Source organism: Cucurbita pepo, chromosome 18 (assembly GCF_057944985.1).
Source record: "Cucurbita pepo subsp. pepo isolate OVF chromosome 18, ASM5794498v1, whole genome shotgun sequence".
Lineage (NCBI taxonomy): Eukaryota > Viridiplantae > Streptophyta > Magnoliopsida > Cucurbitales > Cucurbitaceae > Cucurbita > Cucurbita pepo.
In genome coordinates this window covers 6,635,083-6,660,090 of record NC_141815.1, presented here as the reverse complement: position 1 = coordinate 6,660,090, position 25,008 = coordinate 6,635,083, and the positions used below count along the sequence as shown (strand labels likewise).

The window sequence follows — 25,008 nt, the reverse complement described above, 5'->3', positions numbered from 1 at the left end:
AAAATAAAAATAATAATTTTCCCTAAACCATTGTCCACTGACCCTCCTCCCTCTCCCAATTATTTTTCCTCAACCAATTGGTCATTCCTCTCCCAACTATCTCTCCTCAACCAACTCGTGAGTCAAAATTCAGAATCGAGGATGCATGGATGGTTCCTGCAACAATTAAAAAAAAAAAAAGGAAAAAAATACCAACATCAAGATCTATGGCTAGAGCTGGAGATTTAAGTGGAGAGACAGATCTTGGAGATTTAATTGGAGTGAGATCTTGCTTTGTTATTAAGGTGAGTCATTGTTCAGATCTCCTTTTCATATATTCGATAGTGTTACAAGAAATTAGATTTTCATATACTCAATAGTGTTACAAGAAATTAGGTCTCAGATTTCATTTTCTTTTATCTAATTATTCATATCTATTACCCAGTCATTTAGATTTTAATTAGCATGTTAGGTTATAAAACTAGATAACAAGAATAATGAGACCAATATTTATCAACAGAATTAAAAGAAAAAAAAAAAAATACAGAAAAAAAAATTGAAGATAGAAAGTAAATACGGGATAAAATGGAAGATTTTGTGAAAAAAAATTAGCAAGGTACAAAAATGAAGATTTGTGAAAAAACAAATAAAATATAAAGAGGTAAAAAAATGAGAAATATGGAATTGATTATATGTGCCATTCAAAAATCTATTAAAATTGACCAAAATAATTGTGGTAATAATTAAAATAAAAAGAAAAGGGAAACACACATTAAGAAGATATGGAATTGTTTTATGATGCTTGATGATGTGCGTAGTATATATATATATATTTTGATGAATGACGTACTTGATATGCTTGATGCACTTTATGGGAATATGATGAGTATGATAATTGCGTGACGTTTACCTTAATATGATGATGTTTTCCATATTGAGCATGCTATATGATAATTAGTGACATATTGCATCATGTCGTTAGATTGACATAGGACACAACCCTAAGAACATGAAAATGATATTAATATAAATATCCAGAGTATGTGTTACCTAGAGTAACAAAGAGATGAGATTGAGGGTTGTGTTAGAAGACACATTATGATGGATTTAGAGGGACCTCATGCATATTGTATGTTCATAAGCATAGGGCTACTTCTCCTAGAGATGATGAGTGCGGACGCGCACAGTATGATGATGAGTGCGAATGCGCACAGATGAGGGTGTTCATGAGGCGCATGACACTATGGAGTTCCGCTGACCTCTAGACGTCACTACAGATTAGCTTGACCAAAGGGTCCAGGGGGTGTGCGAGCGCCCTTGGGATTCACACTCGCACGTGTGAATCGTGTATAGGAAAGTACTACACATCAAATTTGTCCGAGACTGAAGGCCACCCTTATGATGATTAGAGATAGGTCCCTAAATCATCATTGCATGTGTTTGCATTTGCATGGCCCCCTTTAGTAGGACCACTTACGGAGTATTCTTCGAAATACTCAGGTCGTGTGCCACATCATTTTTCAGGTAAAGGTAAGGCGCACTTGTACGGAGGCGGCGATCATTTTTCAGGTAAAGGTAAGGCGCACTTGTACGGAGGCGGCGACATCGCGAGCAGAGACTGTGGCACGTGCATAGGGTAGACTCATATAAATTCATAGTCTTAAGTTAGAATATGTTGTTTTGCATCTAATTGTTTTAAATTATTTTGTATTTGTTTTTATTTTCTCTAAATTTCAGTATTTCGTATTTAAACACTAATTGTTTTAAATTATTTTGTATTTGTTTTTATTTTCTCTAAATTTCAGTATTTCGTATTTAAACACTAATTGTTTTAAATTATTTTGTATTTGTTTTTATTTTCTCTAAATTTCAGTATTTCGTATTTAAACACTAATTGTTTTAAATTATTTTGTATTTGTTTTTATTTTCTCTAAATTTCAGTATTTCGTATTTAAACACTAATTGTTTTAAATTATTTTGTATTTGTTTTTATTTTCTCTAAATTTCAGTATTTCGTATTTAAACACGTACATTTTTTCATTGTTTTAGGGTCGTTACACCCAGCAACTCGAAGTTTACGTTATAACAGTATTTCGTATTTAAACACGTACATTTTTTCATTGTTTTAGGGTCGTTACACCCAGCAACTCGAAGTTTACGTTATAAATGATGTTCCGAATAAAGCTCTACCATGATACCATGGTTATACGCTATCCGAATAAAGCTCTACCATGATACCATGGTTATACGCTATCCGAATAAAGCTCTACCATGATACCATGGTTATACGCTATTACTCCTTTCCAGACACTTGAGACTTGGTTCTTAGTTTACAGATACATACTGAGTTATGTACTTTATAAACAATATAAATAATGCTCTTGTTGAGTTGAACTCAAGACCTCCCGCTTACTAAACAGGTGCTCTAACCAATTGAGCTACTTGAAAAAGAGGATGTATAGAACGTTTAACGACAAATAAACAAAAAAAAATAAATAATTGATGTCATACCTTAGTTAAATACTTTCTAAACGGTAAATAATGCTCTTGTTGAGAGTTGAACTCAAGACCTCCCGCTTACTAAACGGGTGCTCTAACCAACTGAGCTACAAAAGCCACTTGAAGAAGAGGATGTATCGAACGTTGAACGACAAATAAACAAAAAAAATTAATTACTACTTTATAAACAATAAATAATACTCTTATTGAGAGTTGAACTCAAGACCTCCCACTTACTAAACGGGTGCTCTAACCAACTAAACTACAAGAGTCACTTGAAGAAGAGGATGTATAGAATGTTTAACGACAAATAAACAAAAAAAATACTATACTTTCTAAATAGTAAATAATGCTCTTGTTGAGAGTTGAACTCAAGACCTCCCGCTTACTAAACGGGTGCTCTAACCAACTGAGCTACAAGAGCCACTTGAAGAAGAGGATGTATAGAACGTTAAACGACAAATAAACAAAAAAAAAAAAAATTAAAAATTGATGTCATACCTTAGTTAAATACTTTTTAAACGGTAAATAATGCTCTTGTTGAGAGTTGAACTAAGACCTCCCGCTTACTAAACGGGTGCTCTAACCAACTGAGCTACAAGAGCCAGTTGAAGAAGAGGATATATAGAACGTTAAACGACAAATAAACAAAAAAAAATTAAAATTTGATGTCATACCTTATATAAATAATGCTCTTGTCGAGAGTTGAACTCAATACCTCCCACTTATTAAATAAATACTCTAACCAACTAAGCTACAAGGAAAACAAAAAAGAGATTGTAAAAGACTATTACAGTTAACATTATACAAAGAATCGGATCATAAAATACAAACTAACTAGACTTCTTTATACAAACGAGAAAATAAGCAAAATACTCATTTTTATTTTTACTCGAAAGCATAACCTAATTCAATATTAAAGTAAATTCTATCTTGTTTATTTATTCTGAACTTCATTTATAGTCATTAAACTAAACTAAACTAAAAACAAACAAACAAAAAAAAAAAAAAAAAAAAAAAAAAAAAAAAAAAGAAGTTATTTATTAGTTCAATTTAATAAATTAATGGGAAAACTTTTAAGTATGTATTTTAGAACCTTAAAACAAGCTTAATTTCACGTCAAATAAAATGGTTACTTTCTAAAAGCTAAGAAGCCAATCTTGTCATTCTTGAGGATGATTCTTTGAAGCAATCATTCCATAAGCAAGTACATGACACTGACTTTCAAGAACGGTGATGATAGTTCAGTTGTCGAAGAAAATGTACCGATAAACTTTTATTCGCACTTTATGTCGCTAACCCGTGGTGGACAGAGCTAACAGGTGATGGAAAAGGTATCTACACATTTCGACTGATAGTGAGAACAACCAATATTTTAAAGTCTTGATACCATCCTAACTTTATTATGAAAAAAGTAGGAGCGTACTCGAGTTGGGTAAAAAATCCTTTGGACCAACTTTGAAATTTCAGGTTAGTTAACTTGGAGACCCAGCAGCTCGATTAAGGTTCTGATACCACGATAACTTTATTATTATGTTTTGATGTCTGTATGAACTATGATGATTGTTAGGATCGCACAACAACGCACACACTCGATCAAGATGAACACAAAAAACAAGATGGAGAAAATGCAAGGAGAATATTGGCTAAAGGATTTGTATTGATGACTCCAAGTATGTATAGCAAGAGAGAATACAAAGAATATAGAAAGTACATTCTCAAAGCTCTGGCTGAACTATCTACCATATATAGCTTTTTACTATACATAGCTATTTACTATTTATGACAATTTACTTTAGATGTCATTTACCCTATATAGCTTTACTAGGTATACGGTAGACTAAGCTATAAATAAGCATCAGACTCCATAACCTAACAGTTCTCTCACTTGTAGATTGATCTAGTTTTCATTCTCAAACGACTATGAGTATCTTCACTGCACCATACCAATGGAAGCTTTGCACAACCTCAATATTCCAACATCAACACATTTTTGTCAACATGTTTGCTAGATTCTTTGCACTCTCTATCTTCTTCACACACATCATCATCTTTCACTAACTTGCAAGTGAAATGGTATGGCCTTCTGTGTTTTGTCTTTAAATGATAGACCGGGTTCCTCACCAACTGTATGACACTCTGACTATCAATATAAAGAATCTTTTCGTGTTGTTTCTTATCCAATTCTTCCAGATAGTCAGTCATCCATATCGTCTCCTTTCAAGCTTCAGCTATTGCCACGTACTCAGCCTTAGTACAACGCATTTTTGAAGCCTAGACATCCCATCATCTATGGCTTGCTCCCACTTGGTTGTATCCTCCAACTGTAGGGCCTCATCAAAGGGCTCTGGTTCCCTTTCATCAGTAGCAGATAGTGTAATGAAGGTACATACATATCTGGTACTCTGATAGTACTGGATGATCTTCTCAACACCGGTTCAGGTGTCACTTGCTTTACTGCTGATTCCTCTGCAACAGTCTCAGGAGTTTTTTGAGTATATGCTACAACATCACTAAGTGATTTTTTTCGGAACTCAACCTCAACTCTCACTTGCTTTGTTGTCTTGGAACCTTGCTCCACATCTGGTTCCTCAGCAGTAGTCTCAAGAGTTTCATGAGTATCTGCTACAACATCACTGGGTGAGTTTCCCTGCAACTCAAGCTTAACTCCCACTTGCTTCGTGGTCTTGGAACCTTGCTCCACATCTAGTTCCTCAGCAGTAGTCTCAGGAGTTTAATGAGTATCCATCACTAGGTGAGTTTCCTTACAACTCAAGCTCAACTCCCACTTGCTTCGTGGTCTTGGAACCTTGCTCCACATTTGGTTCCTTAGCAGTAGTCTCAGGAGTTTCATGAGTATCTGCTACAACATCACTAGGTGAATTTCCCTACAACTCAAGCTCAACTCCCACTTGCTTCGTGGTCTTGGAACGTTGCTCCACATTTGGTTCCTCAGTAGTAGTCTTAGGAGTTTCATGAGTATCTGCTACAAAATTACTAGGTGAGTTTCCCTACAACTCAAGCTCAGCTCCCACTTGCTTCATTATCTTGGAACCTTGCTCCACATCTGTACGGATCATTTCCAACTGCACTTACTTCAATTATCTAGCAGTCCTTGTGAAGCTAATTCGTTTCTGCTTGCTCATACCGTAGTTCTCACAACGACCCACATCAACAGATTTCAGACCTTCTAAAACTCCTTTCGCAGCTAGAATCTTCATTCCTTTCACGCTCATATGTCCAAGTCTATTGTGCCATAGACTTGAATTTGAAGCACTCTCAGCAACAGCAGCCATGTTCATACACCTTGCAGTGGTGTATTAAGTTCCAGATTTTATGCCACGTGCAACCATCATAGCACCCTTCATAATCTTCCACGACCTCTTCCCTAGCTCTGTTGCATAACCTATGCTGTCCAATTGACTAATAGAGATTAGGTTCTTCTTGAGACGAGGAATATATCTGACATTCTTTAATGTTCACTGATTTCCTGCAGGAGTTTTTATGCCGACATCCACTTTTCCTTTAATCTTTAAATCTTTGTTGTCAGCAAGATACACCTCTCAAAATTTCTATACTTGAAATTCTGGAACAACTTTTTATTTGGAGATGAATGAAAAGTTGCACATGAATCCAAAATCCAGGATTCAATCGAACTGTCCACACTAAGGATTAGAGCATCCCCAATGTCTTCTGCTGAATTTATAGAATCGTCATCATCTCCAAATTTGTGATTCTGCTCCCTCTTTGGTCTTGTACAATCTGTCTGGAAGTGGCATTTTTCTCCACAATTTCAACACGTTACATTTGGTCTTTTTGGAGATTTTTCTCGGCTCTTTGATTTTGATCGCCCTTTGTTTGGACCATTCGCTTTACTTCTTCCCCGTTGGTCAACACTGAGAGCACTACTAGATGAATTTCTAATTTCTCGTTTGCGAATACTTTCGCTGAGAACTACATCTCGAATTTCATCAAACTTCAATTTATCAGACCCTCGGGAATTGCTGATTGCAGCAACAACAGTATCCCACGACTCGGGTAAAGATGACATCAAAATCAATGCTTTAATTTCATCCTCGAAATTAATTTCTACCGAACTTAGTTGACTTACGATCATATTGAATTCATTTATATTATCAACAACAGATCCATCTTTAGACATCTGTAGATTGAACAATTTTCGCATCAATTACACCTTGTTCATAGCCGACGGTTTTTTGTACATATTCGATAGCGCCTTCAACAGATTTGACGTTGTCTTCTCCTTAATGATATTGAACGCCACGTTTCTGGATAGCGTCAACCGGATTAGCCTTAAGGCTTGTCGATCCTTGAGCTCCCACTGCTCCGTGGTCATGGTATCCGGCTTCACCCCCAACAGGGGTTTGTGAAGATCTTTAGGATAGATAATCTTCAATCTGCATCTTCTAGAAACCGAAATCGGATCCATCGAACTTCTCAATTACAATCTTTGAACTTTCCATCTTCACAGATCGTGATGAATTTTGCCTAGCTCTGATACCAATTGTTAGGATCGCACAACAACGCAGACACTCGATCTAGATGAACACAAATAACAGGATAGAGAAAATGCAAGGAGAATATTGGCTAAAGAATTTGAATGGATGACTACAAGTATGTTCGAGAGAATATAGAAAACATAAAAAAAAAGTACAATTTCAAAGCTCTCAGGGATATATATATATATATATATATATATATATATAGTTTAGCTTACTATATATAACTTTACCAAATATAACTATTACTTATGTAATTATTTACTATATATAGCTTTACCTTTTTACTATATATATTATTTAGACAATTTACTTTAGATGTCATTTACCATATATAGCTTTACTTTGTGTAACAGTTGACTAAGCTATAAATAAACATCAATCTCCATAACCTAACCATGATAAATTGGATCTCCAAATTATATTACTTGGTTTCAAATGTGTCTCTAATATTTTTCAATCTCATTAAAAAAAAAAGAAATTAATGAAATATTATTTTAAAACCATTTCGAGGATCAATAACTAAAATAAAAATGTGAAAAATGTCATTACATAATTAAAACATATTCTAAAGTTTATAGTAGAATTTAAACCTAAAGATCAATGATACGATGTTCCACACCATAATTATTGAATGGAAAAAAACAACATAAAAAAATAGAATCCGTAAGGCTATTCTTGTTTGACATTTCCAAAGTCCTTTCAAATATCCCCACTTCAAATCAAAGAACTAATTCTTATTATGTCATTACAAGTCTTAGAAGACGACGACGACAAAAAAAAAAAAAAAAAAAAAAAAAAAAAAAAATTTAAGGAAAAAACTTCAACTTTTCATCAAGAACGTCAAATATTGTTGACCGAACAAAATAAAATAAATACTACTTTTCCAACAAAACCCATAATCAAAGATTTGACGGTAAGAACAAGAAGAACCAGAAATATTCAAAGAGTGTGTATAAGATTGGACTAAAAAATATTTAATCTTTTTTTATAAATTCCTTGATGATCATATGCAACTCGATTTTAATATTGAATGAGTTATGAACTCTTGCTTGCGAGTGTTTGTCCTTTTGTTTGCATGAGTGAGAATGACTCTTGTAGCTCAGTCAATATGTTTGTCATTTTGAAAACTTGACCAAATACAGAGCTAGAAACATAATATCACGAGATGAGATTCACTCATTTTCATATGAGAAAAGTAGATGGGTTGTTTTCTTAAGTACTAATTTCGGGACTTGAACAATGAGGTCTCACCCTCTCATTCAAAAATTGTTCATTAGAGAATCAATGATAAGGTAAAAGATGTAATTACAGGGGTAAAATGGACTTTTGACCGAATTGTAATTACGAACAACTCGTAAAAGATTGAGTTGCTTGTAATGATTATATCAATGAACATGACCTGTCATACCGTACATAAGAGTGCAACTCTAGATTTATGGTGGAGTGACCTATAGTTAATGAATACAAACCAATTAAAATTGCATGTGAAACCATTCCTTAGATTACAGAAGGATACAATGCTCTCATTGAGCATTGAACTCAATGACCTCCTACGTACTAAACAAGTGCTCTAACCAACTAAACTACAAGGGCTACTTAAAACTATGAACATACCAATTCTAGAATTGGGAAACGAATAAACACTTAAGCAACCATATCTTAGGATTTTTAAACCATGAAAACTTTAATAAGGAAAAGGGGAAGAGAATGCAAAAAACTGCTACGGTTTATATTGTATATAGAATTGGATCATAAAATACATATCAAAGACACATCTTTATACAAACGATAAACCCAAATCAAATAAAACCCAACCTAATCCAATATGATCGAAGTAAATTCTATCTTCATTACTGATTTTTAAGTTTATTTTATAGTACTTTAACTTTTAAAAATATTTATTTGATATTTAGGCCTTTTAAAAAGTAAAAACTTCAACCTAAAATAAATATTTTGATAGTTTAGGAACCAAAACAAAAATAACGTGCTTTAAGAGCTACTTGAAAGTAAAAACGTGTCAACTCCAAATTTGTCAAACGAGCGAACTCCCAAACCACCAATACCTTAAGGTTCTGAGACTATGGTAACTTTATTATGGAAAAAAGTTGGAGGGTACTCGGGTTGGGTTGGAAAAATCCTTTGGACCAACCCTAAAATTTTAAGTTGGTTAGGTTGGAGACCCACCAACCCGAATAATGCTCTGGTACCATGATAAGTTTATTATTTATGTTTTGATATCTAGATGAGCTATGTGATTCATGTGTTTCTTTTTTATGCTTGATTACGAGGATGAATTGGTTTCCCAAATTATATTATTATGTTTCAAATATGACATTTTTTAAAATATTTTTCATCTTCATTTTAAATAAGGAAGCTAATGAAAAGATTATTTTGAAACTATTTCAAGGATGAATGACTAAAATAAAAATGTTAAAAATGCCGTTACATAATTAAAACATATTCTAAAGTTTAGAAGTATAATTTAAACCTATTCAGTGTGTTCCTAAGAAAAGAGGAATAACAATAATGGCAAATGAGAACAATGAGTTGATCCTGACTAGAATAAGTGAATAGATGAAGAGTTTGTATGGATTATAAAAGACTGAATCAAGTGATATGCGAGGACCATTCCTTACCATTTATGGATCAAATGCTCAGATAGAGTTGCTGGAAAGTCACATTATTCCTTCTTAAATGGTTATTCGAGATACAACTAAATTACAATTAGTCTAGAAGATCATGAGAAGACCATATTTGCATGCCGCCTTTTGGGTTTTGCAATGCTCTAGCAACATTTCAACGATGTATGATGACCATCTTTACTGACATGGTGGAAGCGTTCATAGAGATATTCATGTATTTCTTCTCGATATATGGATAATCCTTTGAAATTTATTTGTGCAATTTGGAGAATGTTCTACAAAGGTGCTAAGAAATCTTGTATTTTATTGGGAGAAATTTCATTTCATGGTCAATAGATAGTGCTAGGCCACGTGATCTCAACAAAAAGAATAGCAATGGATATATAATGCAAGAGATGATGATGATGATCATCATCATAGTGTATGCATCGGTACTCATCATAAAAGGGGAAGTATTCTAGAGTAAATGAACATACAATATGCATAAGATCTCTATACTTTTTTACCTTAAATCATTCATGTGACATAACCCCACACATCATTCACATATTATTCTAGGTAACATGCAAACAGCAACTTTCATACATTTATCATTCATAACATTACTTAGGAGTTGTGTATGAGAAAACTTTTCATTATCATACTACAACATGACATCTCATACATGTATATCATTGTAACATGAGTTTTTATCGTAACATGATGTATCATCATACTATGTTATATCATCATACATCTCATGTCATCACAACATATTATATCATCATCATAACATATCATAGTATCATAGTATCATAATGCATCGCATCATCATAACATATCAGAACATTATAGTATGTTACATCATCATCTCATGTCGTCACAACAAGGTTGTGTTGCAGTCCACTAAACTAGTTTTGGAGAGAGACTTGGGAATATTTATCTTAAGGTATATACTTTTAATAAGGTGAGATAGTGTTAATTATGTAACGATCGGTTACAAAAAAAAAAAAAAACTGATCGCCTAGAAGAACGTAAAAATTTCAGTGAGGCACTGGAGTTTTCGTGCCCCAACCAAATTACGAACCTCACCCCGTAAGACACTCCCCTCATTTTCTCCCTCCAAAAGAAGTTTCCTGCACGTAAAGAAAATAAGTTAATCATAGTTTATCATGAGGAAGAAGAATGGTTTTCGACTTTACCACTTAATACCCACGCTGACGAAAACAAGGAAAAACCACGAACCCTTGAATGAAACGATAGAATCCGACGTCAAAACGCCTGAGATACGCCACTAAATAGATCTTCAACGACCAAATAGGGAGTTGGGAACATAATATCATAAGTAATTCACTCTAAGAAGAATAGATAAGCTCCTTTTCATATAAGAAAAGTAGATGAGTTGTTCTATTTACTTTTAACCCAAAGAGTTAACTTGCTTGTAACGATTATATCAATGAACATAACTTATCATTAATGATTATTATTAATGAACATAACTTGTCATACAATACACTCTAGGTCTATAGCTAATGTTATATAATATAAGAGAACATATTATTTACAACCACTTATGCTCTTGTTGAGAGTTGAACTCAAGACCTCTCGCTTACGAAACAAGTGCTCTAATCAACTGAGCTACAAGAGCCACTTGAAAAAGAAGATGTATCGAACATTGAAACGACAAATAAACAAAGATTTGAACGTTCTATATTTTAGGTTTTTGATACCATGTTAACTTTGTGAAAGGAAAATGAAAAAGCAACTAGGATTAAAATTGTATGTGAAATCATTTCTTAGATTATTGAAGGAAACAATGCTCTTCATTGAGAGTTGAACTCAAAGACCTCCCGTGTACTAAACAAGTGCTCTAACCAACTAAACTACAAGAGCTACTTGAAAGTATAAACATACCAAGTCAAGAATCGGGAAACGAATAAACACCTAAGCAACCATATCTTAGGATTTTGAAACCATGAAAACTTTAATAAGGAAAACATGAAAGAGAATGCAAAAGACGGCTACAGTTTATATTGTATATAGAATTGGATCATAAAATACAGATAAAAGACAATATTATCGAAGTAAATTCAATCTTCATTACTGATTTTTAAGTTTAGTTTATAGTACTTCATTACTAGGTTTTCTTGCAGTCGCGCTGACACGTCCCTTTTTGTCTTTCATCAACAATCTAACCTTATCTATTTGCTTCTTTATGTTGATGATATTATTGTTACCGACAACAACTCATCTCTTATTGACAACTTTACTCACAAGCTTCATTCTGAGTTTGCTACCAAAGATTGGGGTTCTCTCAGGTACTTTCTTGGTCTTGAAGCTTCACCCACTCCTAATGGTCTCTTTATTAGTCAGTTAAAATATGCTCGAGATATTCTTACTCGTGCTCAGTTGTTCGATAGCAAACCAGTCCACACTCCCATGGTTGTTTCTCAACACCTGACTGCTAATGGTTCTCCTTTCTCTGATCCTACTCTCTATAGATCTCTTGTTGGCGCCCATTAGTACTTGCCTATTACGTGTCCAGATATTGCCTATGCTATCAATTCTGTCAGTCAATTCTTGCATGCCCCTACTGCAGATCACTTTCTTGCTGTCAAACGTATTCTTCGCTATGTCAAAGGAACACTCCACTTTGGTCTTACCTTTCGTCCATCCACTGTTCCTAGTATGCTCGTCGCTTATTCAGATGCTGTCTGGGCTGGTTGTCCCGATACTCATCGTTCTACATCCGGCTATTTTATTTATCTTGGTAACAATCTTGTTTCTTGGAGTGCCAAAAAGCAACCTACTGTTTCACGCTCCAGCTGTGAATCTGAGTATCGTGCTCTTGCCACAACTGCTGCTGAACTTCTTTGGGTTATGCATCTTTTGCATGACCTCAAGGTCCCAATTTCACAGCAGCCCTTACTCTTATGTGACAACAAAAGTGCTATTTTTTTTAGCTCTAATCCCGTTTCTCACGCTTCTCCAAGTTGCTAACATCTTCACAAAAAGTATTTCTTGACCTCTCTTTGAATTTTTCAGATCCAAGCTTCACGTTCGTTCAAATCTGACGCTCAGCTTGCGGGCGGGGGGGGGGGGGGGGGGGTGTTAAGGATAGTTGACTGTTCATTATAAGGCAAATATCTGATATTTGCCTTACATTACGGCTTACCATATTTTTCCTTTTATTTAAAGGCAAATATATTGTATTCATTTATTATTCTTTCATTTTATTGCTATTTCCATATTATTTGTAATTTACAATATTTCTGTATTTTGTAAATGATTATAAATAAGAGAACTCTCACCACCATTTAGGTGTGGTGAATTCAGCAAACATTCACAAAGGTAGTACCATTGAATGAAGAGTGAAGTGCAATATTGAAAAACAAGATCCCACTAAAGGAGAAAGACCCCGGTTCATTCACAATTCCAATATCTATAGGAGGGAAGAAGCTAGATCGAGCATTATGTGATTTGGGATCAAGCATTAATCTAATGTCACTGTCTATTTACAAAAAGTTAGGTATTGGTGAAGCTAGACCAACTACAGTCACTCCTCAACTAGCAGATCGATCTTTCACTCATCCAGAAGGAAAAATCGAAGATATCCTAATTCAAGTGGACAAATTCATATTTCCAGCTGATTTTATCATTTTGGATTATGAAGCGGATCATGATGTGCCAATTATCTTGGGGAGACCATTTTTTAAAATTGGAAGAACATTGGTAGATGTCCACAAGGGAACTATAATGTTGAGAATGAATGATCAATGAATAGAATTTCATATGAATGACAACATGAAATATCCAGCCATAGTAGAGGAATGCTCAGCAATTTATAAATTGACAGAGAATCCAACAACTAATAGTTGAAAACAGCAGCAAGAAGAAGACAGCAGCTGGAATAATTGCACTACACAACAAGCAGAATTGGAGAAAACTGTAAGTGTTTTTGAATCACTGGAATTAGAGAAAAGAATAAACTCATCAATGAAGTTATCTATCAATTACACACCCTTGAACTACATCTGAAGAACTATTTGATATATGAGAGATAGACTTCATGAAATTATTCCCACCCACTTCAAGATGGAGAGTTCCAAAGGGGCATCACTTCTTTGACAATGGATAAAAAAAAAAAAAAAAAATGAAAAGAGGAAGAGGGAGCTAGTCACAATTTGCAAGAAAATATATGAAGCTCCGAGTAAACCAAGTTAGTGTTTCTTTTCTTTTTATTTATGCACCTATATCGTTGTTTCTAAATAGCTATCTTCACTTTCCTTAGAATGATAGTTTTTTAAATTTTATTTTACTTGTTGTTGTGAATAACTCGCATGCCCCAAGGAAGTTAGCCAATTTTGTAGATGAATTAGGGGGATTTAGATATGGCTAGAATGCTAATTTCAGCCTATAAATGAGACTAATTACCCTTACGGCATGCTAGGATGTGATTGATAACAAATATTATTCTCTCATAGTGCACGTTGCCACATAGTTGTCTTGTCCATTTTCATTTGCATGTGGTTTTATTTCATTTTAATGTTGTTCACTTTCTCATCCACTACATGCCAAGGCACCACCACCAAAGAAATTTTTTTTAGGAACATCAAAGATTTTCTAATCCCCCAAGGAAAGAAATTTATATGGAAAAGAGAAATGGACAGAAAATAATTCTTATACATTCTCAGGTAAGCTTGAAATGTTAAGAAAGGAGCTGCTAGACATCATAGTTTACCCGTTGTAGACATACAGCAGCAGTACCAATAGCTGGACTGGTAGCAGATTTATAATAGCAGTATTTCCAAGTTTCTAGAGAAAATTTTAAAAGAATGGAGCCTCAAAGAATCTTCACGATGCCTAAAGATAAGGGAATTCTCTAAACACACCCTTTTACAATCTTATTATCTTATTTTGAGGCATGCATCCATATTTTGTTGGCTGTTTTTGTTTTGTTGACTGCATATAATTTTGAAAGATGTCCTTGTAAGCACCCTAGAATTGTTCATAACCACATTGGTGCGGAACTGGAAGAAGCTCTTCGGAAGAGACATCATGATAAAACTGACTTGACTCTTCTCATCAATGACAGCTTCATTTTCTTCTGCCACATTGAAATGGACCATCATGTCCAGGACATGTTCTCTAACTGAGGTCCCTTCTTTCATACGGCAGTTGTAAATGTATTTTATGGCTTCATGTCTAAGGGAGAAGGACGGTTGTCCAAACATCCCTTTTAGAGATTCCATAATCTCTTTAGCAGTACCCATAACATCGTGTTTCTTAGCCAAAACATCAGATATGCTGGCTAGAATGTACACTCGGGCTTTGTCATTTGCCTTTATCCATCTGTCATATGCAAACCGAAAACATGAGCTTTATTAGATAGGGTTATATATCATGCATATTTTAATATGCAGTAGGGATGTTTTTTTTTCAAGAACTAGGGATCTAATATAAAATGCTTCAATGGGATAAATAAAACAGTAAGAGTAAGAGGTGAGTGGTGTGTTTTTCTAAAAGAAGAAAGGGTTAAGGAAATTGAAGCTCACATTGAAGAGTATTCATCAAAGTTACGGTAAGGATCCAATCTATCATAATCCACCTTAATCAGAAAGAATTCCCATAATTCACCCAACCTTTAAACCATTTTCCCAACACAAACAATAAGCAAGAGCTTCTACACCTCAATTTACTTTCAAGAATGATTCCACACCCACACTAATTCTCATTGAGGACAATGGCTAGTTTAAGTTTGATGGTATTAAAGCAAATTCCATCCCAAAAAAAAAAAAAAAAAAAAAAATCTTAATTGCTCATTGTCAGGCAATCTGTATCGCCAATGGAGGTATCTAAATCAAAGGTAATTGAGATGTAAATAAAAAACAGAGAGAAAGCTATCCTTATTGTTAAGGTGAGTTGCATCACAAATGTGGCCACACTGAAAACTACAGGATGCTAGCAAAAGCTAAGGGAGAATGAGTGTTAGCCTATATAGTCATCCCTTGAAGACTTAGGTGAGTTGCACCACAAGTGGAGTCACCCAGAGAATAGGGGATGACTTGAAGGATTCTTGGGAGAAAAAATTTATCGTGATAAGAGAAAGTTAATGAAATAAATTATGAAGTCAAGTCACAAAAGCAAAGGTAAAAGGGAATGGTGATCATTTTAGAAATGTTTTGGGGAATACGGTGGAAGTGAGGAATGTGTTATTTTTTCTTGTAAGATTTGGTGATAAGTGTAGGGTGAAATGTGGGGGAAAAAACTAATTTTAGGAAGGAATATAAAGAATGTGATCTAAATCATGCCTTTGATGAATACTCTATCAACATTTTGTTAATGAGAAAAAAAAAAGGGAGAGTGGAGAGAATTATTGCTCAAGGATGAGCAATCTTTTGGGGGTGTGATAACTCTCCAAAAGTAGAGTTATATCATGTCGTTCTGTAGTTAATATTGCACTCTTATTCATCATTTTCTCATTTATTGCCCCATTTATTCTACTTAGTGAGCATGAAATCGTTTATTGCCGTCTAACATGAAAAAAATATGATTTGGTATAAATCGATCTTAATTGTATATTTAATTGAGTTATATGGTAAAATTTCAGACATTTATGCTAAACCATGTGGGAGTAGCAAATTTGGAAACAAATGGGGGATGACATGTAAATTTTAAATCCACATCATCAGTCCAAGTGGGTCATTGACTACCCACTGAGGAACATCCTATGTGGACTACTTATTCCTTTTCAGCCCTAAAGGGGAACCCATGCTCAATATAAAAGGAAATGGAAGACCAAGAGAACCGCAGCCACATTTTGGGGAGAAAATGGAATTACATAGCAGTAGCCTCTACTGCAGTGAACTACTGTGAAACCAGAGAAAAAGAAGAAAACCCTAATCCAGCAGCTGTTGACAGCCGAAGGAAAAGGAGACCAACAAGGATTGATTAGGGCAAAGAGGTGAACGTGAGAGCTCCAGAGAAGGGAACTTCCATTGACGAACGGCAACAAACTGGATAACTCTCTATTTCCTTATTCCATCCATTTTACATGATGAAGATGCGAATTCCTCTGTTTAATTCAGTTTGTATGGAGAGCTAAACTTAATAGGGGAGGCGAGAGAGTTTTATATAGTTTAAGTATGTTGACGGTATGATTTTAGTTTATTAAAGAGTTGTTAATGATTTACATGTATGTTTAATTAGCTACTTTACATACATAGTTGTTCTCTTATCCGGGAGAAGAGAGAGCAATGAAATCCTCTTTAATACTCTAGTTCCATAGCAAGGAGACTTGAAGGGTAATAGAAGGGTTAGGAATAATTCTTCTCCTAGAGCCTTGTTAATAGAAATTACAACTATTATGGAAATAATCACCATTCATGACCCTCGGAAGTGGGGTTGAGAATCTATTAAAAGGAACTAAAATCTACCACAAAACTCAACAACTTATTTAATTAATCTCTCTTAGCCGAACCTTTCTCATTATAGTTGATTTTCTTATCATTTTCTGTGCAGTGGCACTCTGTTTTAGTTTTGTTTAAATAGTTAAAATCTCCAACACCCATTTGAATGTTACCAAAAAACTCACTTAATTTCTAGCGATAAAATTAACCAAAAAGATAGGTTCCCTGTGGAATCGATAATTTACTTATTACTTGCTACTCGTGATAGTGTATACTTGCACTTATTCTTGTGAATTTTACATTTATTATATACATCCACAAGCGATCAAGTTTTTGGCGCCATTGCTAGGGAACCTAATTTGGTTATTTTACTTGCTGTAGATTTTCGTGAGTTGGAGCCAAAAAGAAACCATAGTAAGCTGAATTTTCTACTACTGAATTTACTGCTACAGAATTGAGCTTACTGGTGCAAAATTCTGTGCATGAACCCACCTACGGGTTTGAAATTTTTTTTTGATCTCGAAATAGAGAACCTTTAGACGAAAGTTGAGGGAGAAAAAGAAAATGGCAGAACAGAATATACAGCAAATGACCCAACTAAATCGGGAGTTTGAAAATCCAGTGATGATGGCTAATCAAGAGAGAATTTACTGCTAGTGCCATTCATTTAGCAAATGATAGAGAAAGAGCAATCCGAGCATATGCACACCCAGCTGTGGAAGAGCTAAATCCATGCATTATTAGACCCGAAATGCAAGCAACCACTTTTGAGCTAAAGCCCGTGATGTTTCAAATGTTGCAAATCATTGGGCAATTTCATGGACTACCGTTAGAAGATCCTCACCTACCCCTAAAGTCATCTTTGGGAGTTAGTGACTCATTTCGATTCCAAGGAGTGGATAAAGATGTGATTAGACTGAGCTTATTCCCATATTCATTGAGTGATGGTGCTAAATCATGGTTGAATACCTTAGCACCGGGAACAATTGATTTGTGGAATAGTCTAGCAAAGAAATTTTTGATCAAGTACTTTTCACCCACTAGAAACGCACGGTTCAAAAATGAGATATTGCTTTTCAACAGTGATTCATGTGTTCGGAAATTATAATACTATGTTTGTATGGATTATAAAAGACTGAATAAAGTGACACACGAGGACCATTCCTTACCATTCATTGATCAAAGGTCATGAGAAGAATGCTTTTTGGGTTTTGCAATACTCCAACAACATTTCAACGATGTATGATGGCCATCTTTATTGACATGGTGGAAGCGTTCATAGAGATATTCATGTATTTCTTCTCGATTTGGAGATAAGGTGACATAATGTTAATTATGTAAATCCAACGTCAAAACACTTGAGATATGCTGATACTCCTTTCCATATAAGAAATGTGCATGAGAATAATAATATAAGGATAATATCGAGCCAAATAAGATAGTCAAATATTGATAAAATATATCTAAGAACATATGAGTTGAAAGCAATGCTCTTGTTGAGAGTTGAACTCAAGACCTCTTGCTTACGAAACAAGCGCTCTAACCAACTGAGCTACAAGAGCCACTTGAAGAAGAGAATGTATCGAACGTTGAACGACAAATAAACAAAAAAAAAAAATTAATTACTAAACAGTAAATAATCCATTTATTAGTTGAGAGTTGAACTCAAGACCTCTTGCTTACGAAACGAGTGCTCTAACCAACTAAGATACAAGAGCCACTTGAAGAAGAGGATGTATCGGACGTTGAACGACAAATAAACAAAAAAAAAAAAAAAAAAATTAATAACTAGATCAAATTAATGTCATACCTTAGATATATACTTTATAAATGATAAATATTACTCTTGTTGAGAGTTGAACTCAAAACCTCCCACTTACTAAATGGGTGTTCTAACCAACTGAGCTACAACAGCTACCTGAAATTGAAAAATACCAAATTTTAGAATCGGCAAACGGATGCCATGAAAGCTTTAATGAGGAAAGCCATGAAGAGAGGTTGATATTATACAAAGAATCAGATCATAAAATACAAACCAAATAAACTTGTTTATACAAACGAGAAAATAAGCAAAATACTCATTTTTATTTTTACCGGATAAACCCAAATCAAATAAACCAATATTATCGAAGTAAATTCTATCGTGATTATTGATTTCGATGTTATTTTTTTTAATAGTCTTTCAACTTTTAAAAAATATTTATTTATTATTTCAATTTAATAAATAAATATAATTAAGTATGTATTTTAAAACCTTAAAACAAGCTTAATTTTAGGTCAAATAAAATGTTACTTTCTAAAAGCTCTAGATTTGACTAATGAATAAACTCCGAAACAACCAATACTTTAACGTTCTGATACCATGATAACTTATTATGAAAAAAAGTAGGAGCGTACTCGGGTTGGGTAAAAAAAATCCTTTGGACGAACCTTGAAATTTCAGGTTGGTTAACTTGGAGACCCAAAGCTCGAATAAGGTTTTGATACCACGAGAAGTTTATTATTTATGTTTTGATATTTGAATGAACTAAGACGATGAATTGGATCTCCAAATTATATTACTTTATTTCAAATGTGACCAAATCTTTTAATAATTTTCATCTCATTTCAAAAAGGAAATTATTGAAATATTATTTTGACTAAAATAAAAATATTAAAAATGTCATTACATAATTAAAACATATTCTAAAGTTTTGAATCAGAATTTAAACCTAAAGATCAATGATACGATATTCCACGCCATAATTATGGAATGAAAAAAAATAAAATATACAAAAATAAAATCGCCGTAAGGCTATTCTTGTTTGATCTTTCCAAAGGCCGTTCAAATCTCCCCGCTTCAAATCAAAGAACTAATTCTTATTATGTCGAAAAATTTCAACTTTTCATCAAGAATGTGAAGTGTTGTTAACCAAAGAAAATAAAACAAATACTGCTTTTCCAACAAAACTCATAATCAAAGATTTGATGGCAAGAACAAGAACAACAAATATTCAAAAGAGTTTGTATAAGACTGGACCAAGAAATATTTAATCTATTTTTTTTTATAAATTCCTTAATTGAGAAGATTAATATTTCATGTGTGAATTATGAACTCTTACCTGTGAGGGCTTGTCGTTTGATTTGGATGAATGAAAATGACCCTCGTAGCTCATTCAATATGTTTGCCATTTTGGAAACTTAACCAAATATGGAGCTCAAAACATAATATTGCGAGATGAAATTCACTCATTTTCACATAAAGAAGGTAGATGAGTTGCTCTCTTAAATACTAATTTCGGGACTTCAACAATGAGGTCTCACCCTCTCATAAACAAATTGTTCATTAGAGAATCAATGATACTTAAGGTAAAAGATGTAATTACAGGGGTAAAATGGATTTTTGACCAAACTGTAATTACAAATAACTCGTTAAAGATTGAGTTCATTAGAGAATCAATGATACTTAAGGTAAAGGATGTAATTATAGGGGTAAAATGGACTTTTGACCAAACTGTAATTACAAATAACTCTTTAAAGATTGAGTGCTCTTAGAAAGCTCAGAAAATCAAGCCATCTCAAATGCTCTACCGATGAAGAAGAAAGTTCAAATGAACATCGAAGGGGAGAAAATCTCACAATCTCAAATACTGTCAATCAAGAATACCAGATTGCTAGAATCGAAGATCAACTCAAAAATTGGACTATTCCAAAGGTAGATCCTAAAACTATCTACCAAATTTCAACCTTCAATTTTACTCAAAGATCATGCATCAAATTCTCAGAGAAGAACATCCCGATTCATAGCAATAGGAAATCTCTGAATCTTTTTTCAAGATCTCTTATACTCCAACATCGTGAAGAGTTTAACTATCTCCATGTCGGTCTTGTCCAAGTCGCGGTAAAACCATTGTTCAGACTTGGATTAGATATCCCAGTCCTTATCTCCTTACGAGATAAGAGACATGAAGATTTCTCAAATTCCTTGTTGGGAATGGTTCAATCCAATTTAGAGAATGGACCAGTCTATTTCAATTGTTATCCAAACTTTACTCTGTCTCTCCACGACCCACACATATTATCAGCTCTCATGCTAGATTTACAGTCAAAAAATTTAAACATCAAGGCTGAAACTCATTCTTCAGTCGTCATATTCAGGGTTTATTATAAGCTCATGAATACAAACATTTCTCCAAGAGCCTTAAGATCCTCACCAAAAGGATCGACTATGCTCATAGAAGCAAATATTGGAAAATCATCAGTGACTGTCCCAAAAACACTCTCTTGGGATCAAATAACCAGAAGCACTCTCTGGAAAATAGAAGATGCAAATCTTCCAAAGAGGAAAGAATCTCAAAACCCAGTCCAAATCATCGAACATGACGATGGAAGCGTTGAAATAAAATTCAGCGAAGAACCTTCGTCAGAGTCGAAAGTAAAAGAATTCCTGAGTTCTAGACCAAGTACTTCAGGAATATCAAGATCAATGTATGACCCCTTAAAGGTAAAAGAGGTCAGTTATGATAAAAAAAGGGCGTCAATCCACTATGAAGATGGCTCAAGGTCTCCAACCCATACGGATATGGATACTCAATCCGTCTACGAAAGCCAGCTAAATGTCATTACAGCTGATTTCCAGATAGACAAAGAATTTTTGAAAGCAGATTTTATGTCAACTACCAACTCTTCAAAAAGAAATGCCTTCTTCCAAACCTACAAAGAGGCTGAGCGAAATGAATTAAGAGCTCAGTGGTATTCTCATATGGAAGCCATCAAAGAAAATATACCATTCTTCGAATGGTTTGAAGAAAATATTCTGCAGGTATGCACCTTGACCCAGAGGAGTTGGAAGACTACCAAAAGAGGTGAGGTATATTCGAAACATCCTCCGTTAGAAGAAGTCGAATTCGACAACTACTACGGAGAAAAGGTCAAAGCTAGCCCTTTCAAACATATTCCGGAAGGACTAGAAAAGGGTAATCCGACCCTAAAGGATATCAAGAATATCCAGCATCAAAACAATTATTCAAATAAGATTTTATCCACGATCGCTACTCAACTTGAAAGTATCGAGGGAAAAATCTCAAAGAAATTAGGTAGTCAGCAGGAACAGGCAAGCAGCTCTGTACCAAAGGTTGATGAGTCAATACCAATACTCAGACCGGCAAATCTCGAAATCTTTACAAAAAGGATTTCAAAAGAAGAGGCTGCGATGGCCAAGATAGAAGAAAAGTTAGACAGGATATTAAATCCGGCCATGACGCCTCAAGATTCATCTGTCAATGTCGTTAACAATGACGACGAGAACCAAGAATTCGAAGACGAGATTGCAAATGAGAGAGAAGAACCTTTCTACAATCGAATTGAAAGGATCTCCAGAAGAAGTCAAAATAATGCCAGTAATCAGAAAAACTGGTATCCTCAACCGTCTTTTCCGGATATCCAGTTCGAAGAAAAGACACTACAAACTCAAGCTCATTACGATGGTTTAGCAATCTATGAATGGAATATCGATGGATTGTCTGACTATCTGATAATATATGTTGTCAATGAGATGATGATGGCCGCAGGCACGTATAAATTACAAGGCCATAAATCCGACCATCAGATAGCTCAAGTTTTGGTAACCGGATTTACCGGGCAACTCAAGGATTGGTGGGACAAATATCTCGACGAAACAACCCGCCAACAGATATTAAACCACTATGTCATTAGACCAACTACTCAAATTATCAAAGAAGAAGGTCCATCAACTAGGACCGAGGTACAACATGAAAGGGTAGAGGATGCTGTCAACACCCTCATATATACCCTCATAGAATTCTTCGTCGGCGACCCTCTAAAATACCAGGAGAGATCCGCCGAAATACTCATGAATCTGAAATGCCCTACCTTAGGTGATTTCAGGTGGTACAAAGACATGTACTTCAGCAAAGTTCTTATTAGAACAGATAGTTCGTTGGAATTCTGGAAAGAGAATTTCGTCAATGGACTACCAAAACACTTCTCAAGGAGGATCAAAGATGGTCTTAAGACAAAGTACAATGGAACAATTCCATGGCAAACTTTGTCATACGGATCCATAGCATCCTTCATCATAGAAGAAGGACTCAGACTTTGTAATGAGTCAAAGATTCAAAACAAGCTCAATTCTTCGATATCAAACAGAAAAGAGCTTGGTAGATTTTGCGATCAATATGGATGCAAGGGAATAGAAGCTCCCTCAACCTCCAGACGAAAGAAGGTTAAGACGCATTCAAAACCTTATCATTCATACAGGCCTAGAGAAACATATCGGAGTAAACCCGTGCAGTCTCAGAAGCCAACATATTCAAGAAGGAAGTATATTCCTACAAAAACCCATAGAGGAAAGAAAAAGCAAACTTGCTTCAAATGTCGTGAAGAAGGACACTATGCTAACAAGTGTCCAATCAGAGGAAAGATCAATGAGTTGGATATAGATCAAGAGCTGAAAAATCAGCTATTGCGACTGACCCTAACCGACTCAGAGTAATCAAGCGAGGGAGAAATCCTCGAACTCCAAGAAGAATCTGATTCATATTCTAGCACAGAATACGAATCAGAACAAGAAGGAAAAAAGGACGTGCGAAGGATGCATAAATGTCCTTACCAAGGATCAAGAAATTCTACTCGAAGTAGTAGAAAAGGTTCAAGACTCAGAAATTCAACAGAAGATTGCTCAACGACTTAGGGATGCCATGACAATCTCTAAGCCAACTGAAAGAGAAGAAAGAAATCCCTACAGACTCCAATCTGTTCTCCAAAGATTTGAAAAACCGAGGGAACTCACTACTCAAGATTTACGAAGAGAGATTAATAATCTCAAACAAGAAGTACAGGCGCTAAGATCTGAACTAGAAAAGGTTCAAGACTCAGAAATTCAACAGAAGATTGCTCAACGACTTAGGGATGCCATGACAATCTCTAAGCCAACTGAAAGAGAAGAAAGAAATCCCTACAGACTCCAATCTGTTCTCCAAAGATTTGAAAAACCGAGGGAACTCACTACTCAAGATTTACGAAGAGAGATTAATAATCTCAAACAAGAAGTACAGGCGCTAAGATCTGAAACCAGGTCAGAATCCTATACGCTTCGTCAAGAAATTCTCAATCTTCAGGAAAGGCTGCCAGCACAAAAGGAAACGGCGCAACCGAACCTGGATGAAGAAGATTTTCAAAGTTCCTTCGTTGGAGCCATCACCACTTCTCAATTTCAAAAATGGTACGCTCTCGTTACCTTAAAAATTTATGATTTCAAAATCACACTAAAGGCTCTCATAGATACTGGAGCCGATCAAAATTGCATTCAAGAAGGCCTAATACCTACAAAGTATTTTGAAAAAACTACTGAGGGCCTTAGAGATGCTAACAACAACAAACTCAAAATTAATTACAAACTATCAAAAGTTCATGTTTGCAATGATGGAATTTGCTTCGTAAATTCCTTCCTTCTAGTAAAAGACTTAGGACAAGAACTAATCCTAGGTACTCCTTTCATTACTCAATTATATCCTTTTAGAATAACTGAAAAAGGGTTAGAATCAAAAACCTTAGGAAAGAAGATAAAATTTAACTTTCTTTCCTCATAATGATTAGCGAAATAAATAACCTTCAAAAGACTACAATTATTCAATCAATAAATGTATTAAATTATAAAGAAAAACAAATTTCTTTTTTGAAAGAAGAAATTTCATTCAAAAGAATAGAAGAACAAATTCAAAACAAAGCTCCAGTTTAAAATCAAAACTTTACAAACTCAATTAGAAAAAGAAGTCTGTTCAAATATCCCAAATGCCTTTTGGAATAGGAAACAACATATAGTTGATCTTCCTTATATCAAAGCTTTCGAGGAGAAAAATATTCCTACGAAAGCCCGACCTATTCAAATGAATAAAGAATTACTAACATTCTGCAAAGCAGAAATTAATGATCTTTTGCAGAAAGGCCTTATTAGACCATCAAAGAGCCCCTGGTCAT

At 34.7% G+C, this 25,008-nt stretch overlaps 5 non-coding genes across 5 annotated transcripts; all 5 read right to left on the bottom strand.

Annotated features, from left to right (window-relative positions):
- Positions 1-2,521: 2,521 nt before the first annotated feature.
- On the bottom strand, positions 2,522-2,595 carry TRNAT-AGU (transfer RNA threonine (anticodon AGU)). Its single transcript has one exon. It is a non-coding gene; the product is annotated as a tRNA-Thr (tRNA).
- Positions 2,596-2,828: 233 nt separating this feature from the next.
- On the bottom strand, positions 2,829-2,902 carry TRNAT-AGU (transfer RNA threonine (anticodon AGU)). Its single transcript has one exon. It is a non-coding gene; the product is annotated as a tRNA-Thr (tRNA).
- A 108-nt stretch (positions 2,903-3,010) lies between these two features.
- On the bottom strand, positions 3,011-3,083 carry TRNAT-AGU (transfer RNA threonine (anticodon AGU)). The gene has a single exon. It is a non-coding gene; the product is annotated as a tRNA-Thr (tRNA).
- An 8,113-nt stretch (positions 3,084-11,196) lies between these two features.
- On the bottom strand, positions 11,197-11,270 carry TRNAT-CGU (transfer RNA threonine (anticodon CGU)). Its single transcript has one exon. It is a non-coding gene; the product is annotated as a tRNA-Thr (tRNA).
- A 7,249-nt stretch (positions 11,271-18,519) lies between these two features.
- TRNAT-CGU (transfer RNA threonine (anticodon CGU)) lies at positions 18,520-18,593 on the bottom strand. The gene has a single exon. It is a non-coding gene; the product is annotated as a tRNA-Thr (tRNA).
- Positions 18,594-25,008: the final 6,415 nt, after the last annotated feature.